This window comes from Engystomops pustulosus, chromosome 10 (genome assembly GCF_040894005.1).
Source record: "Engystomops pustulosus chromosome 10, aEngPut4.maternal, whole genome shotgun sequence".
NCBI lineage: Eukaryota > Metazoa > Chordata > Amphibia > Anura > Leptodactylidae > Engystomops > Engystomops pustulosus.
This window is the reverse complement of record NC_092420.1, coordinates 73490563-73506070: the sequence shown is the minus strand read 5'-3', so window position 1 is coordinate 73506070 and position 15508 is coordinate 73490563. Positions and strand designations below refer to the sequence as shown.

The 15508-nt window shown below is 43.3% G+C and overlaps 3 long non-coding RNA genes across 3 annotated transcripts; all 3 read left to right on the top strand.

Moving 5' to 3' along the window:
- The first annotated feature begins 5673 nt into the window (after positions 1–5673).
- Positions 5674–6357, top strand: LOC140105100 (uncharacterized). Its single transcript, XR_011850499.1, has 3 exons — positions 5674–5878; positions 5955–6005; positions 6081–6357. It is a non-coding gene; the product is annotated as an uncharacterized lncRNA (long non-coding RNA).
- Positions 6358–7497: 1140 nt separating this feature from the next.
- Positions 7498–7902, top strand: LOC140104844 (uncharacterized). The gene is made up of 3 exons (XR_011850428.1): positions 7498–7548; positions 7624–7674; positions 7855–7902. It is a non-coding gene; the product is annotated as an uncharacterized lncRNA (long non-coding RNA).
- Positions 7903–8359: 457 nt separating this feature from the next.
- LOC140103610 (uncharacterized) lies at positions 8360–9142 on the top strand. The gene is made up of 3 exons (XR_011850145.1): positions 8360–8402; positions 8523–8579; positions 8695–9142. It is a non-coding gene; the product is annotated as an uncharacterized lncRNA (long non-coding RNA).
- Positions 9143–15508: the final 6366 nt, after the last annotated feature.

Here is a 15508-nt window from a genome sequence, read left to right as displayed (position 1 = left end):
TTTTTTGATTTGTGGATTCCTGACTGGTCCCCACACAGCATGTCCATGCACCGGCTGCCTGAATCAGTCGGCATTGAATCTACATATATACGGTGAGCTGAAATTTTCTTTTTTCTTATTACACCAGTTTATAGATATTTGAATGTAAAAAGTGTTTGATATTTTGGCGCTCAAGTTCAAGAAAGAATTTGACTTTTCTCTCTCATTAAGCATTATTCATTCCAAAATAAGAAAATTTTAACATGTTTTGATGCTGGGATGGTACCCTAAATATTTGCCCTTCTTAATAATGCTTACTAGAAGGAGCCCCCCTGACACACACACACTAAATAATGCCCACACTCTTAATAACGCCCCATACTGAATGATAGGGGACTGTATATAGTTATTCTAGGGGGGCTGTATATAGTTATTCTAGGGGGACTGTATATAGTTATTTGAGGGGGCTGTATATAGTTATATGGGGTGTTTATAGTTATTTTAGGGGGAACTGTGTAGACTGTAGCAGGACGCCGCCATTTTTGTTTACATCCACCCTGACACCGCTAGGGAAGATGAGGACGCCGCGCATCGGGGAACGATGGAAGGTGAGAAAAATGTTATAATTTATACCTAGGTCTGTATATAGTTATGATAGGGGGATTGTATATAGCTATTTATTATAGGGAGGCTGTATTTAGTTATTATAGGAGGACTCTATATAGTTATTATAGGGGGCTGTATATAGTTATTCTAGGGGTACTGTATATAGTTATTTGAGGGGGCTGTATATAGTTATATGGGGTGTATATAGTTATTTTAGGGGGAACTGTGTAGACTGTAGCAGGGCGCCGCCATTTTTGTTTACATCCACCGTGACACCGCGAGGGAAGATGAGGACGGCGCGCATCGGGGAACGATGGAAGGTGAGAAAAATTTTATAATTTATACCTAGGTCTGTATATAGTTATGATAGGGGGATTGTATATAGCTATTTATTATAGGGAGGCTGTATTTAGTTATTATAGGAGGACTCTATATAGTTATTATAGGGGGCTGTATGTAATTATTATAGGGGGACTGTATATAGTTATAGGGGGACTTTATATAGTTATTAGAGGGGGCTGTATGTAATTATTATAGGAGGACTGTATATAGTTATTATAGGGGGACCGTATATAGTTATTATAGGGGGACCGTATATAGTTATTCTAGGGGGCTGTATATAGTTATTATAGGGGGACTTTATATAGTTATTAGAGGGGGCTGTATGTAATTATTATAGGAGGACTATATATAGTTATTATAGGGGGACCGTATATAGTTATTATAGGGGGACCATATATAGTTATTATAGGGGGACCGTATATAGTTATTCTAGGGGGCTGTATATAGTTTATTGTAGGGGGACGGTATATAGTTATTATAGGGGGCTGTATGTCGTTAAAAAATGATATAGTAAAGGACAAAAATTGCTTGTAGCAACCAGTCAGTCTCTTTTTTCATTATTTAAGACAATATATGTTATGGGCAATGAATCCCCTTTAACTTTCCACTACTTTTGATCAATGCACCACATTGTGTAGATGAAACACCAATGGGTAACATGGTATCATGAACATAGCCCCAAATCTTTATAATCTTCAGCTTCCCTGTAATACCTAAACATCCATAGCAGAAATACCATAATATCACAGATCATAGAGGACCAATTATCTTGTACTCTATGGGAATATATAGTGACGTCACATTATATCATGTCTATGAATAAAATATTCTGAGCTGTATATATTATGTATCTTGTCATGTTTCCTAATAGTTGGTGGAGGCGTATTTGCGGATCAGACCCCCAAAAATGGTAATTATATGATATTTCTATTTCTATATATGACCAAAATACTAGGGGTTCATTCTGGAGTCACATTATAGGGAAATAAAAAGAACAAGACAGAAAGATATATATTGCATTATTTTATGGGGGACAATATGTAATAAAGGGGACATGAGGGGCATGTGGGGGACATGATGGAAGTACGGGGAGCTGAGGTTATAATGGAGACATGAGTTAGGAGACATGTTGGGTATAAATGGTGGGTGCATGAGACATGAGGGATTGGATATATTGATGATATTAGCAGTTTATATAAAAACTTGAGGGGATTATGGCAGTCAAATGGGGAACATTGTGATGTGGGGGTATGTTGAGATCTTGTGGGATGAATGGGGAACATGAGGTGTATAAGAGAGATGGAGGTTTATTGGATATATAAGGGGTATATGGGGAACACATGTCGAGAAGTTCTTGTAACCAGCGTCATGTTTTCTATTTTACGATGAGAATTGATAAAGAAATGGCAGATTTTATGCCTTATATCAGGTAACTATATAAACCGAATAGGACTATACCAACACAGCTAGAGCCCAGGGGGTCACATATTTATTTCACATTACCTTCCCATGTCCTATAACAATTTCACCCCCAGTTCCCAATATAATCTGTTCCCCAATAATTGTCTGTATGAAATACCAAATTGTTAATTTATGTTCTATCTCATATAGCAAGGAGGAGGATGACCCAAAGAAGAAGAGGAAACATCTGGAAGTGGAGAAGAAGGTTGTGGAGAACAAAGTGGATAAGGAAGTGGTGGAGGAGGGAATAAGAGAGGAAGAGAGCCTGTAGGGTGCTGTAGAACGTTGTGCCATGCTTAAATATGCATAAGGAGTGTGGTTTGGTCTTCAAACAATGCTGTGTTTTAGTATGACACGCACAAGACAGCCACCACTCTTAGAATCGCTTCACTCTTCACTTCCATGTGCACTTACATAGGCCAACTTCACCAAATAAGCAAAGCGGGAACGCAGCCTGACAAGGTAACGTCTGGGCCAGCTCGAAAGGACTGAGCTGAGGGCCAAAATCCCACTATAACATCAAAGAGTGCACTCTTTTTACACTGACATCAGATGATTCCATAGATTACGACAGAACTTGTTCTGTTAAACGCGGATACATGTAGAAACCCCCCTAAAGAGTGGAGAGGGTGTTGGCAGTAATTTTGCATTGACATCACTGATCATTTTGCCCTTCTTTTCATGCGTCAGTGTCCTCTTTCAATTGGTCAATAATCCATCAGTATTGTTAAAGCCAAAAACAAACAGGAGTTGATCCAGGATATTGGTGCACGCGATCGGATTGTGGCGCATCGGCGCCGGCATGCGAGCGACGGAAATCGGAAATTGTTTAAAAACACATACATACATTTAAAAACGGAAAATGTGTTGCGAAGCTTGCGCTTACCTTCACTCAGCCGACCTCGGTGTATTTCAGTGCGTTCTGATGCTCTTCAGCGCAGCAGCGCCACCTGGTGGAGGGCGGAGGAACTGCCTTAGTGAATCCCGGCCGGACCCGAATCCACCGCAGAGAAGGCGCCGCTGGATCGCGAATGGGCCGGGTAAGTAAATCTGCCCCATTGATTTCTTGTTGCATGACACGGAGCAGTTCCTCCCCTGTGTCACTTTGTTTGCCTTGCCAAACCAGGTGTAGAACTGCGTGACACCGCTGTGCCCTGCACATATGGTATGATGGAGCAGCACTTGTGGAGGCTGAGGTAGTGGTGGAGAAGGAGGAGGCGGACACTGGCGCAGGAGTTTGAAAACGTGGAGGAGAAAGCGCCGTCTCTTGTGGAAGTTGTTGGTGTGGCTGGGAGGGAAGCACATTCACCCCATGGGCTGTAAACGACATGTACTGACCATAGTTACAGCTCCACACGTCCGCGCTGCCGTGCACCTTGTAAAAAACTGATGAGCTCAAGGACTGGCCGACCTTCTGTTGTACATAATGGTGAATGGCTGGCAGTGCCTTTTTGGAAAAAAAATTGCGGCTTGGAACTCTCCACCTCGGTTCGGCACAAGCTATTAGTTCTCCAAAGGGTGCAGAGTCCACGACTTGGAAAGGGAGAGACTGCAGTACCAACAACTTCGACAAGAGCACGGTCAGCTTCTGCACCTTAGGATGGCTGGACGCATACAGTTATCTCTTTGTAATCGCCTCGCTCAACGACTGCTGGCGCCATGCATAGCAAGGAGCAGGAGCATCTGAACCTGGAGATGATGTCAAAGACAAACAGCTCCCTTCGGCAGAGGTGCTAGAGCCTTGACTTGCTGAAACAGCATGTGTGCCACTAGGTGCTGTTGCTGTTGCTTCGCCTGCAGGATAGACCACATCTGACACCAGTTTATCCCAGGCCTTTGGATTGTGATGCTGCATGTGTTGGCGCAGGGCCGTGGTGCCAAGGTTAGCTCCTTGGCCACGCTTCACTTTCTGCCCGCAAATACGACATATACCCACGCTCGGCTCCTCTGGTGTCTTTACAAAAAATTGCCACACCGCTGAGGTGGTAATTTTACCGCCAACACTCTGCACTGAGCGACTACTACCACCGCTGCCTCGCTGAGCCCCTGTGCCACTGCTTACTTGGACCTGCGAGTCGGGATTTGTACCCCGCGGACGTTTGGCTCCAGTTCTCACACTGCTGCCACCCTGCTGACTCATGGCCACAGTAGCAACTTGCTACCTGCTCCGCTGACTGACGGAAGCTGACACACTCTTCGCCTGACGATGATGAATCCCCTGCTACACCCAGCTCCCAAGTGCTATCAGCTACATCATTGTCAATTTGCGTTTCCCGGTCACTGCTACTCTCCTCACTGGTGTCAGTATGCACAGCCTGCCTACTGCAGGAAGCAGCGGAAGTCTGCACAACCTCTTCACTGCCAAGCAGCTGCTGACTGTCCTCAAACACTTTGTCCACACTGAATAGTGGTGCTGAGCCCAAACTATCTCGTAGCTCTCTGGCTGCGGGAAAGGAACAGCACAGAGGCTGGTTGAGGACAGGTGAGGGCCTCTGACCTGCTCATGGGCCATGCCAACTAATTGTTGTATCTGAGTTACCCACACACTCTTGGCTGGGGTTGTCAGATGTTATATTTGAGGAATTGGATGACCTAGTCAACCATTCAACAACCTTTGGGTGACAACAGCAGTTCTGGCCTCACAGAGTCACCCCTGCTGCGACGTCCCCTTACTGTGCTGCCACCTCTGCCTGCTCCACCTGCCACCTTTCTGTCTCACATAATGGTTTATAAACTACGTGGATTTGACACTTAAATCTGGCTGTAAACTATGGCCCAAAAAGTTATGGCAATGTGCGTTATACAGATACTCCACAACTGACAGTGTAATTTCTGTGAAAATCACTGTATAAACTATGTGGATTTGACACGTAAATCTGGCTGTAAACTATAGGCCCAAAAAGGTATGGCAATGTGCGTTATACAGATACCCCACAACTGACACCCAGTGAGAGGTCCACAAATCACTACAGCAGCTGCATAAAGAAATCGCTACTGCAGATGCATGAAAGTCAGATTTGTTCCTATTCGATTTTATCACTAAATAGAACTGCTATTTGGGGTATACAGATCCCCCTTAAAGAACAACCAGGGATTGCAGCAAGAATCGTTACTACACAGAACAGTAGCAGCAACTAGACGCTACAGGCAGCACATGAAGTGTGAAGTGCGAGATGTTAAATGGCTGGGTTTTATAGGGCTGTGTGACATCACATACAGGTCTGCAGATGTCATCGGGGGTGTTCCTTTCTCCTTCCCAGAGTTCTCTGCCCCATGTAACACGTTGTTCTCGCGTCCTTTTAGCTAAAAAAAGGGGAAAAAAAACAACTTTGTTGCTGCGAATTAGCATAAGCTTCGGCTTCGTGACAAATCAAATTTTTCCTGAAATTCTAACCGAAGTTAGAATCTTTAGAATTGATTTGCCCATCTCTAATTATAGACCATTGGGACACAAGGTGAAAGATGCCTGGCCCAGCACCGAGTCTCCCCAGTAAGTATATAGAATATATGGGGCTTAATTTACATTGCTGGAGTTAAAACATTGATCCCCATGTTTTCTACTATAGACCTTTAGAACAAAACAGGAATGTGTCCTGGACCAGTGTGCAATCTCTCCAGTAAGTATATAAAATACGTATAGATACATTTACATTGCTTGGGTCCATATATTCATCCCTATATTTTTGTTATAGACCTTTCGGACAAAAGGTAAAGGTGCAAAAAGTTCGACCTCCGGAAAAAAGAACAGAGACAAAAAAGTAGAAGCAGAGGAGCTACTGAACCGGCACTCTCCCACTATAGTAACCAATTCACACAGATAAAAAAGGTCAGTGCTCAACTCTTCTAAGTCACAATTCACATTCAGTAGGTAATCTCACCACCTTCCCTTCAGTTAGAAATTGAGGATCTCCTAGGTTTCTCCTGCCTTTTCTTCGTTCTCCTGAACACTGGATTCCAATGCACCCCTGAACCACTCCCGTGTCCGTGGTGCACTCTTAGTCCTGTGTCAGAAGATAAACGAACAAATAGTGCAGAATCCCAAGGTTCAAGAAGGATATTTTATTGTATATACTCACAAAGTGGAGTTAAAAAGTGTGCATGTAACAGTGTAAAAAACGCCAAACACCTTGCTCGACCCTGGTTTCGCCTCCGGGGCATCCCGGAAGAAGCCTGAAGAGGCAAAACCTGGGTCGGGCGAGGTGTTTGGCGTTTTTTACACTTTTACATGCACGCTTTTTAACTCCACTTTGTGAGTATATACAATAAAATATCCTTCTTGAACCTTGGGATTCTGCACTATTTGTTCGTTTATCTTCTGACACAGGACTAAGAGTGCACCACGGACACGGGAGTGGTTCAGGGGTGCATTGGAATCCAGTGTTCGGGAGAACGAAGAAAAGGCAGGAGAAACCTAGGAGATCCTCAATTTCTAACTGAAGGGAAGGTGGTGAGATTACCTACTGAATGTGAATTGTGACTTAGAAGAGTTGAGCACTCACCTTTTTTATCTGTGTGAAAAGGTAAAGGTGGCCTGGCCCAGCATAGAGTCTCTCCAGTAAGTATATAGATCATATAGGGCAGTGGTGGCGAACCTATGGCATGGGTGCCAGAGGCGGCACTCCAAACTCTTTCTGTGGGCAACCGGGCCATTCCCCCAGTGCACCAGACAGGACTCAAATAATTTTCCTGCAGTTCCGAGCAATTTAAAAGATGCTGCTTTCAGTGATATTTTAAAGTGATACTTGCTTGGCTACTTGGGACTGTAGAAAGAGGAAGAATGTGTAGACAGGGCTGAAGTATCTTTGCAGGACCTCTTGCTGGCCCCATGATTCTTTGTGTACATAGGGACACTGGAAAGAAGCTAAAATGAAGTAAATTTTCCATCTTTCTACTGTGTTGGTGTCCCCAGGAGGCCAGTATGATTGAACGTTGTTGAAGAACAGGGAGCAATAAGTTACTGCTTTAATTTTTGGTTCGCACCTCGTGATACAGTGGGGTTTGGGGTTGCAGTTTGGGCACTCGGTCACTAAAAGGTTTGCCATCACTGATATAGGGCCTTCATTTACATTGCTTGGGTTTATACATTAATCCCTATTCTTTCTATTATAGACATGTAGAACAGGAGATGAAGATGACCTGGACCAGTGTCGAGTCTTTCCAGTAAGTATATAGAGTATATAGGAATGAATGTACATTACTGGAGTCCATACAATGATCCTAATATTTGTATTATAGACCTGTAGAACAGGAGGAGGACGTGACCTGCCCCAGCGTGGAGTCTCCCCAGTAAGTATATAGATCATATAGGTCTAAATTTACAGTACATTTCTCAGATCTATACACTGAACATTTACTTCCCCGGGTTACCTACAAGATAGGGTCCGGAGGTTTGTTCTTAAGTTGAATTTGTATGTAAGTCGAAACTGTATATTTTATAATTGTAGATACAGAAGCTTTTTTTTTTAGGACAAGACGTAAGTGGTGGAGACTAAAATGCCTCCGGAAGAGTAGGAGGTGAGTTATAGTTTATGTTTTGTCTGTTTGAAGAGGTCACTATGGGGTAGTGTAGTAAATGTATATTTGTGCTTTGGACAGACTTCTGTTGTCATTTGCACCAAAACAGGCATCTAGCCATTTATCTAAGCTTTTTGATCATTTTTACCCCTTTTCTAACAAGGGGACATGGTCTCCGGAAAAGGGGTGTAAAATAGTCCATCTGCCACAAGAAGGTTGTGCTGCACGGTTTAGTTCAACTCAAAGCACGTCTAAAAGTAGAACTGGACTCTCTTAAACTACATTACACTAGAGATGACAGCTCTGCACTGTCTGAGCCTGAGACAGAGTTATTAATCCTCCCATTGTGTTTAATGCAGTGTATGGGAAAGAAGGGGGGTGCATGTTCTGGGCTACAGGTCCCCCTATTTTTGCTCATGCAGTGACAATGTTAATTCTATTGTTTCTATCTTTCTGCAGCAGAAGCAGCAGTAGCACAGAAGTTAAAAAAAGCCCTCAAGGTGAAATCTTCCTTACTCCTACCCTATGAGACCAAGTATAGATGATGGTAGAGGGTCTCTACATCAGGACTCACCAGTCAATATATTCACCATCATTTCCCCTGGTCTTATCTCCTGCAGGTTCCTCAGATTCCTGTGCTGTTCTAAACCAAAGACTGTGGAATAGTAGGACTGAAGGTAAGCGGGTAACCTCCTCCACCACAAAGCACACATCCAATGGCACTTTAGAATTTTAAATCTTTATAAAATAACATATATTTTCCTGTTTCCACCCTTTCAATACTTGAAACAGCGAAAATGTACTTGTCCAGTGACTAGTCCTGAAAAAAAGAGATGGCCCGGTTAATGACACTGCACAACTACTCCAAGCTACAATGGATGACACAAAGAAAACATAAAATCAACTGACATATTCCAGTCCCCAACCAAGTCCTTAACCACTGGGACCATGACCTACTATAGAGCGACCAATTACAACGAGCCACCAACACCCTGCATCAGCAACAGTAAATGGTAACCAACTCAAATCTTTCCCCAAAGCAGACCCCAAGCCAGTGAAACCCGCTGCAATGGTGTAAAGAAACAGCAGAGAGTTGGAGACCTTGTCGGATATGGGTTTTTAGCCGCCTGCTCCGCTGAATGTCAACTCAAATGCACAATCATTGACCAATGAAACTTTAGGGGAAGACATGCGATGGATTACTCTGAACTTTCCTAACTCTTTATTTGGCACCACATCCAGGGCAATATCTGTCCCCACCCAAATACTTCACTGTAGAAAATAAAGAATTAAATTAATAAAACAACATTAAGGAGATATTTCTTTCTTAACATCACATTGAGTTCTCCCTGAGGTTCATGTTTGCTGCACTGTCATGACACCACCACAAGTTGCAGTTGTATATATATATATATATATATATATATATATATATTTATATATTTCATAAATGGGGAAGGGGGGGGGGTGCTAACTATCTTCCCATAGCTGGACCGAACTTATTCATGTCTCCATATGGCCCAACCAAGCAAAGGGGATCAGAAGACCTTTTTAAATGTTAGTGAAGAAGGACCTGCGCCTATCATGTACTTATGACATATAGCCCTGATGATATAATATAGACTCCAGTCACATTGAGTTTGTCTTTGCAAAAGTGAACATGTATTTAGCAAAGAAATATAAACATGACATTTCGGTCATATCCTGACCTTCATCAGATGCTGCAATATAGAATCACATAGTGTAGAAGAACGTGAATTCAGGAAGCAAGGTGTGTCAAATAGAAGTCTAGAAGTTTTAGGAAATTCCCATTAAATATTATATGATATATAATATCATATGAAAAATATGAAAATCCATAGTTAAATAGAATGAAGACTGACATTGCATGCATATGGTAAATTTGTCTATATGGAAGTGAAGAGTCAAATATTGCATCAGTGTAAATATCCACTATATCATTGTCTGACCATAAGTAAAGAACCAGACTGTAGTATAAATATATACAGGCGGTCCCCTACTTAAGGACACCCGACTTACAGACAACCCATAGTTACAGACGGACCCCTCTGCCCACTGTGACCTCTGGTGAAGCTCTCTGGATGCTTTACTACAGTCCCAGACTGCAATGATCAGCTGTATGGTGTCTGTAATGAAGCTTTATTGATAATTCTTGGTCCAATTACACCAAAAATTTTGAAACTCCAATTGTCACTGGGGCAAAAGAAAAAAAATTGTCTAGAACTTCCATTATAAAATATACAGTTTCGACTTGCATACAAATTCAACTTAAGAACAAACCTTCAGACCCTATCTTGTATGTAACCCGGGGACTGCCTGTATCACTCATTGGGCTGAGAATTACACTGCATTGGTATATGGCGGTATCATTAGTCCCATATTATCTTAGTTTGGTGGAGTTGATCACTGTGAAGGTAGGAGTAGCCTGCCCACTACCACGGCCCGCCGCCACGCCTGCCTGTTGACACACCCGCCCACTGCCACAGCCCGTCTGCCTGCTGCCATGGTATGCCCAACCTTCCTATGTCACGGCCAGCCGGCACGATGCCACAGACACCCACCTGACGGCCCACTGAATTCCCACTATGTATTTGGTGTCTGAGTGTATATGCTGTTTGTGTATGTTCTGTGACTGTGTGCTTGTGTGCTGTGAGTATGTATATAGTGGGGCACATTCACTTACATGTCCTGTGCGATCCCCAAAAGTGCTTTGTCCGACCGGAATGCACTGTGCCGCGATTCAAGATCGTGCGCCCGATACCCTGCATGTGTCGCTTCCCCACTCAGGTCCGACAGAGTTCACCCTCTTCTTCCTGGTGCATGTAAGTGCTACATCTAAATCCCGCGCTCAGTCCAAATGAGTCAGATCTGTCGCATGAAAGCCGACGCTAATGTGCAAAAATCCGATTGCATGCAACAAAATCCCCTAGTAAATAAGCCCTATTGTGCGTTATGTGTATATGCTGTGTGAGAGTGCGTGCGCTGTGATTGTATGTTCTGTGTGAGTGTGCGTGCAATGGGAGTATGTATATGGTGTGTGCTGTGTATATATGAGGGGGGTTTATAAGGTGTGTATGTGCTATATGAGTGTATGTGGTGTTTGTGTATATGCTGTATATACTGTATGTATGTGTTTATATGTTTCATGTATATGTATATGCAACATGTCTGTATATACTTTATGTGTGGGTATGTGTATAGAAATGTGTGTATATGGAAGTGTATACATGTGTGTGATTGTATAAACATGTGTACAAATATGTATATATTTGTAGGGGGAGGGGGCCCAATGCAAAATCTTGCCATGGGGTCCAGCCTCTCCTAGTTATGCCACTGCTGCCTACTAACTACCGACATTCCTGTTACTACTGGGGGTATTGCTGTGACTATTGGCTGCCAACTTGAGGCATCCCTGTTACTACTGGCTACTAACTTGGGGCATCTCTTTGATAACTGTCTGCTAACTAGGGGCATCCCATGTGCACCTGGCTACTAACTGGGGGCATTCCTGTGACTACTGGCTACTAACTGGGGGCATCCCTGTGATTACTGACTACTATCTGAGGACGTTCTGTGACTACTGGCTACTAACTGGGTGCAACCCTGTTACTACTAGCTACTAACTTGGGGCATCCCTGTGATAACTGTCTACTAACTAGTGGCATCCCATGTGACGACTGGCTACTAACTGGGGGCATTCCTGTGACTACTGGCTACTACCTGGGGGTATCCCTGTGATTACTGGCTACTAACTGGGAGCATCCCTATGATTATTGGCTACTAACTGGGGGCATCCCTGTGACTACTGGCTACTAACTGGGGGCATCCATGTGACTACTGGGGGCATCCATGTGACCAGTGGCTTTTAACTGTGATTACTGGCTATTAACTGGAGTATCCCTGTGATTACTGGCTACAAACTGGGGGCATCACTGTGACTACTGTGGGTTTTTCTGTGACTACCACCTACTAACTGGGGGCATTTCTGTGATTACTGGCTACTAACCGGGGGCATTCCTGTTACTGCTGGATACTAACTGGGGGCATCTATGTTACTACTGGGGGCCTCCTTGTGACTATTGGCTATTAACTGGGGTATCCCTGTGATTACTGGCTACTAACTGGGGGCCTCACTGTTACTACTGTGGGTATTTCTGTGACCGCCACCTACTAACTAGGGGCATCCTTTTGATTATTGGCTATTAACTGTGAGCATCCCTGTTACTACTGGATACTAACTGTGGGAATTCCTGTGACTACCAGCTACTAACTGGAAGCAACCCTGCGACTACTGGCTACTAACTGAAGGCACCCCTGTGACTAATGGGGGCATCCTTGTGACTACCGCCTACTAACTAATGGCATCCCTTTTACTACTGGGGGCATCCCTGAAACTACTGGCTACTAACTGGGGGCCATACCTGTTACTACTGGGAGCAGCCCTGTGACTACTGGCTACTAACTGGGGGTATCACTGTGATTACTAGCTACTAACTTGGTGCTTCGCTGTGACTACTGGCTACTAACTGGGTGCACCCCCGTGACTAGTGGCTACTAAGTGGGGACATCCCTGTGACCAGGGTTGATTCTAGCCTTTTTGTGCCCTGACTGTATACGAGTATATAAAAGTGAGTGAGAACTTTACCTGTGTGTATGTAATATAAATGTACATGAGTGCGTAAATGTGTGCAATTGTGTAAATGTGTCTGTACCAATATATATTTTTTTTAATGGAAAGAGGGGCCCCATGCAGAAATACGCTATGGGGCCATACCTCTTCTTGTTATACCCCTGGATGGGATTTGTATTTGACTGACCGTATGGTGGTGGTGACCTGGATTTTTATCATTGAAGACATGGTAGAAACTTATTAATTCATGTTTGTTCCCTGTGTAAGTTGCTTGGGGCATTGTACTCCTGGATGTTGTAATTTCATCTTTTCTTGCCAACTTGAACCTGACTTTGATCTATTTCTTCTCTTTATTAAACCTGTATGTGCACCTACTCCTACAAAATAAATATAGTAGATGTCTTACTTTCTTCTGTGACCTGAGAGGTCGCATGTGCTGGGGCATAAGGGGGTTTTAATCAAGCACTTCAAATGCTGGTTTTAAAAAATTGAGTATAAATTTAAATCATATTTGTGAAACATATTCCTTTGCCTTTATCCATCAGATTTACAAAAGTGGCTTTGGCCCTTAGAAAAATTCCTCAGAAGCGATAAGGATTGTTTTTAAATAATTACAAAATAATCATAAGATAATGATATAATTGCAGTCATTAAAATTTCTGAGTGGCTGAAAAAGGTTACTGTAATTTTTTTGCCACTGAATAATAAAAAAAAAATGCAACTTTATAAATCTTATGATAAATGTCCCCCATAGAGTCTATTAGGAAAAAAATAGTTAAATGAAATCAGAAGCAAAAGAATTACAGTAGAAGTCTCATGTGCCTTCATTGAAGCTCCATAGAGACTACAGACTTGACATAGCTGCAATCATTCAGGCACATTTAGGCGCGTTTTTCCGTTGGGTTTTGCATTTTTTCCGTTTTGCGCTGAATTTCGCAGGGTTTTTGGCGCACGCGATCGCACTGTGTCGCATTGGTGCCGGCTTGCATGCGATGAACAGCGGGGGGGCGTGGCCGTCGGAAAGCCCGACGGATTCGGAAAAATCACACTATTTCATTTTTAAAAAGTGTCGCTTTACCCACACTTACATGCACCAGGAAGAGGATGGTGAACTCCGGCGAACCTCGGGGCAGCAGCGACACCTAGTGGATATCGGGCGCACGACCTTAGTGAATCGTTGGAAGACCCGAATCCTCGTCGGAGAACGCGCCACTGGATCGCGAATGGATCAGGTAAATAAATGTGCCCAATTGTCTCCTTGGGTAAATGGTCACAATTCAGCAGGCACACAGGCAAATTCACGATTGTCCACACTGCAACTGACCCAGTTATATGGAGTAGTATATAAAAATAAACAAAACAGCAAAAATAAATTATTTGTCTTTTGACTGCTACTAGACACGTAGGGGCAGATTTACTTACCTGGTCCGTTCGCGATCCAGCGGCGCGTTCTCTGCACAGGATTCGGGTCCGGCCGGGATCTATGAAGGTAGTTCCTCCGCCGTCCACCAGGTGGCGCTGCTGCGCTGAAAATCATCTCAACGCGTCGGAATGCACCACCTCGGACCAGGTGAAGGTAAGCGCTTCCCAAGCGACACTTTTTCGGTTTTTAAATGCGGCGGTTTTTCCGAATACGTCGGGTTTTCGTTCGGCCACGCCCCCCGATTTCCGCCGCGCGCAAGCCGGCGCCGATGCGCCAAAATCCGATTGCGTGCGCCAAAATCCCGGGGCAATTCAGGTACAATCGGAGCAAATCAGAAATATTCAGGTAACACGTTGGGAAAACGCGAATCGGGCCCTTAGTAAATGACCCCCATAGGGTCCCTACATTACCAGGTGCTGGCCTACTGCGTGGCACCACTAGTTCTGCAGTGCAGCACTGCCACGGCTCCACAACAATCTTAAAATCTCTTTGATAAGTAAAAGTGTTTTAAAAGTTATACCCATAAAAAGAGACTTAAAAAAAATGGTTCTAAGCATTAAGCTATAAACTGGCTTCATCCTTAATGGGTTCAGTATCATTTAATGTGATATTCTGAAAATGTCCAATCAAAGTATAATAACATTTTTCCACAGTTTTTTAACCCTGTAACGAAAAATAGCGCACAAATTCGAAATGGCACTTTTTTGCCATTTTGAAAAATATAAAAAATTATATAAAAAGTGATCAAAAGATTATACAGTCTTAAAAATGACAGCATTGAAAATGTCATTAAAAGGCACAAAAAATGACACCCCCTACAGCTCTGTAAACTGAAGTATGAAGAAGTTAGTGCCAGAAGATGGAAAAATAAGAAAAAAATAATTTGTACAGGAGGTTTTAATTTCTGTAAATGTATAAAACATAATATATCATATACAGATTTGTTATCCCCGTGATTGCACCAACCAAAAGAATAAAGTAGACATGTCATTTTGGGTGCACAGTGAAAGCCGTAAAATCCAAGTCCACAAGAAAACGGTGCACATTTTCACTGTATTTGGGATTTGTTTTGCTGATTCCCAGTATATAGCATGAAATATTTAAATACCATCGCTATAAAGTGCAATTAGTTACGCAGAACAAGGCATCACACAGCACTGTACATGAAAAAAAGTTTTAGATTTTTGATGGTGGGGAGTGAAAAATGGAAATGAAAAAAAACAAAAAAGAGCCTGGGCGTGAAGGGGTTCAAGGTTTTTTTCCACCAATCACGTTAGGCCCATTCCTCAGGATAGAGCCTAAGCTGCTGATTGGTGGGGGTGTCAATGATGAGACCAGCACAGATCACGAGAACGGGGTATCCGAGGTACCTCTGTTAGACCCCTTGTCGCTCCCAGAGATGAATGGAGCAGACAGCCCTGTATGTCCGTTCTGCTCCATTTATCTCTACGGGGCTGACAGAGATTGCTGATTGCGGTGCTTGGCAATCTCCATCAGCTCCATAGCGTCACCATGAATTGCAATTTGTTAAA